Genomic DNA, 4,107 nt, shown 5'->3' with positions numbered 1-4,107 from the left:
GGAATCTTATATACTCGTACAGACACATTATAATTCATATATTTAGTATTAAATAACACATAAATGGTACATTCCGGCTAGGGTATACCTGAATTTGCCGGAATCGTTACACGAAGCTATGGTATACTTCGAGCACTCGACGCTCTGCACTGTGCGAAAATCCTCTTGCTGACACTCTCTACATAACGAATCGGACGGCGCTGAGGTAGCGTAGGAGCCACGTGATTCAAGATCATTTGTAAGAATCTTTGATACATCAAGAATCTTTCACGAGCCACCGCTCGTCTCTGACGGTCTATCTCATAAAACACCATATGACTGAAGCTGTAACGCTTGTTGTATGTCAGTGCTGTCATTGCCGACTGCATCGTCGCACCCATCCCGTCCGTACCAGCCTTTCTACCCGACATGCACAGGATCATCACGTGCATGAGAAAACGCCATTGATCCAACAAGAATCCTTTACGTCTCTGAGTGTCACCCAATGGACCAGAATAGCCCATTCTTAAAAATGCACCGTCTCTGAATAGAGCAACAAAGTCTGTAGGGTCATCTCTCGTTTCGTTCCCAAATTGCAAAGCGACCCTTATCTGTTCCGATAAGAACTGCACCACCTGATTGTTAACGGTGGCGCGCATTACCGGGGGCTCGACTCTGCAATCGTATTCAACCGTCTGCCAGAAGTCTTCTATGTTCGGCAGAGAGATGGGCAGAGTTGTAGAAATTGCATGGAAGATACGCGAGCGAATCAGAAAGTTGATGATTTCGCGATAAACATCAACACCGCTAGCATCCGGGTCCAGTGTTATGTACATATTGTGCCCCGGAAAGAATTGGCGGTTGTTATCACCACTTTCGTCACCACTGGCACCACCGGCTCCTGCTACAGCTGCCATATCTGCACCACAAACGGTCTAAGTTAGAGAATCGTCAAGGCAGATCGTAACTTCGCTTATTACCATGAGCGAAGTTAAGATAAACATTAGTGTGCAAGCGAAGTTAGACATAGGGCGAAGTTGAGCACAACTTCTCCTATACAATAACTTCGCCTGACAACAGATTAACTTTTAAATAATATTTAAAGCATTAGGCGAAGTTAAGGATAACTTCGCCTAATCATAACTTCGCTCCTTGAACAACTTCTCCCCTGATTAATTAAAATTTAAAGTAACAGGAGAAGTTAAGCCTTAGGCGAAGTTAAGGATAACTTCGCCTAACCATAACTTCGCCTGAACTGAAACGGCGATTGTCTAGTAGGCCAAACGAGGGTTTGCATGTTGAAGTTAATGATTGTGGACACTAAAAAACATGGTACTAAAGAGATCTAGACGATCAAGTTGGTTACGAACACGTTAAAAACGAGTTTGAAAAGTGGGTGTTTAAAGGTTAGCATGAACGAGGTCCCAAATCGTACCCGAAACGGAATCTAATTAACGTGATCGCCATGAATTATACTTTATCCCGACCCTACACACCTTTAATACGGATTGAAATTGAGGAAAAATAATAAAGTTTGATTCGATTGACAAGTTCGCCGAGGGTTATAATGATAACTTCGCTGGGTTTTGAAAATACTAACTGGTGTTTGACCAAAAGTCATTTATATAGGGCTGACATTACACAGGCGAAGTTAGGGTTAACTTCGCTTACCCTTAACTTCGTCCTATAACAAGTTCGCCCTTTCACTAACTTCGCTTAGTATTAAACTTACAGAACAGACCCTTATAAATTTGAACATTATACGATTGTCTTCTAAAATTTCCTTTAAAGATTTAAATGTCACGATCAAAGACCAAGTAACCAAGTTTTAAACCATAAAACGACATATGCAGTGAAAATTTAGAAATAAAGTACACGGGATCAAATTTCAGTCTTGACGGGGACCAGAATGTTTTAGAAAAGATCCGAACAGGAATCATACTAGTTAAGTGACTGTCACATAGATCCATGTTCAGCTGTATTATGACATAAAGAACAGGTTGTAAGCAGGTAAACAACTTAGTATGGTTTTCATCGCTTCTGTGATACGGATTATGTTCAATTAAGCTTAAAATATAAACGTACAACACATCAGAGATTGTGATGTCTCCCATCTATTCTCAAAGCTTATTTGACTTTCCCTGAGTCACCCCGAATTGACCTCGACCCGTAGTGTCTGATTACACCGTAAATACATCTTGATCTTTTAGAGTCTTCTGCCCTTTCTCTTTCTTGCCTCTTGATTGACAAGTATAACATTGTAAGCTTCAGAAGTCTTAACAAGGAATTTTTTATTTTTTTTTGATAATTAAGATATACATAGCTTCAAACAGTAGACTACTGCAAGTCCCGAATCTGGATCACTGCAGGTACTTGACATACTATCTTCTTGGGAATCAGAACACTCACGGCTCGTGTATGACTGGGTGATCGCTTTTCTGCCTATCATTCGGAAAGATATATATGGAGATATACACAACTCTTAATGAGTTGTCCCTTTAAACCGAGAAGATTTAGTTAGTATCACTTCTACTTTTACGCACCATAAAAGGCTACCATAACATACAATGACTGTTCTAGAGTCTTTTAGGCCTAATAACTTCACTAGTTAAGCACACAGAAATAGTTTGAGTATCACTTTCCAATGTTGGATCAATTTTCTTAGAAACATTGTATAGAAACTTCTTACGAAGTTGTAGACTTGAAAAATTATATCATCTCCCTAAAAAAATTTAAATTCTATCGCCCCGATCAAGTCAAATTCATCAGGTAAACGGCTATCCTGAAGATCCAATGGATTAGCTGGACCGACTACATACGAATATGCGTCCTTTTAACTAAGTATGAACGACTATTTTTCAGCGACAGAATAAAAACACATCATAAACCGCCCCAGTCGCTTTCTGTTACCTGGTTAATAGCAATCCTCATAATCTACTGGTAGATGTGAGGACCAAACACATCCGAAGATATGTCCTTCAAACTGAAGCAACCAACATAATTCTAAGCGATAGTGACGTTTTTTTTTTTTAAGTAAAAACGAAAAGGACGGTTACTCGGGATTGATCATCCCATTAAGCTCAACAAGGTTTTGAAAACAAGTTCTGTCAAACGCATTAGTAAAAAGATCAGCGAAATTATCTAACGAATCAACCTTTTCGAGCACTATTAGTTTCTTCTCAGCACAATCCCGTATAAAATGATGACGAATGTCAATGTGTTTAGTTTTGCTATGTTTTACGGGATTGTTAGTTACTGAGATTGCAGCAGTGTTATCAATACAAATAGGAGATTGAGTAAAATTCAGACCGTAATCGCGAAATTGTTGTTGTATCCAAAGAACCTGGGAGCAGCAGTTTGATGCTGCCATGTATTATGCTTCACAGGTAGAAATGGCTACAGAGGTCTGCTTCTTGCACTGCCACGAAACCAATCTTCCTCCCAGAAACTGACATCCACCGGTCGTCGACTTCCTGTTCTAATTGCAACCTCGATAGTCAGAGTCTGTATAAGCGACCAAATCCAAGTCTCCTCCTTTCGTGTACCACAATCCCAGCTTAGGCTTGCCTTTGAGATACCGCAGTATTCTCTTCACTCCCTTCATGTGAGATTCATTTGGGTTTGCCTGACATCGAGCACAGAGACAAACTGCAAACATAATGTCAGGTCTAGATGCAGTTAAATACATTAAAGAACCTATGATTGCTCGATATTGAGTGGGGTCCACATCTGCGTCACTGTCTGAATCAGCGCCCATCTTGTGGTTGACGCAGACCGGAGTATCAGATGGAGTGCTGTCATCCATCTTAAAGCGTTTGAGAACGTCTTGGACATATTTAGTTTGATGAATGAACAACCCCTCCTTCTTCTGATCAACCTGCAATCCTAAAAAGAAAGTTAATTCACCCATTGCACTCATTTCAAACCTCCTTTTCATGACTTCCTCAAATTCCTGACACATGGCGACTTTTGAAGCAGCAAGGATGATGTCGTCCACGTAGACTTGAACTAGGAGAAAGTCTCCCCCCTTTTTCTTGACAAACAGCGTGCTGTCGATCTTTCCTCTTTCGAACCCATTCTCAAGTAAGTAATCAGACAAGGTTGCGTACCAGGCACGAGGGGCCTGAT

Source organism: Bidens hawaiensis, unplaced genomic scaffold, assembly GCF_021521415.1.
Source record: "Bidens hawaiensis isolate Kalapana, Puna unplaced genomic scaffold, B.hawaiensis_p1.1 tig00003270_1, whole genome shotgun sequence".
NCBI classification, from domain to species: domain Eukaryota; kingdom Viridiplantae; phylum Streptophyta; class Magnoliopsida; order Asterales; family Asteraceae; genus Bidens; species Bidens hawaiensis.
Note: the sequence above shows the minus strand (reverse complement) of the source record.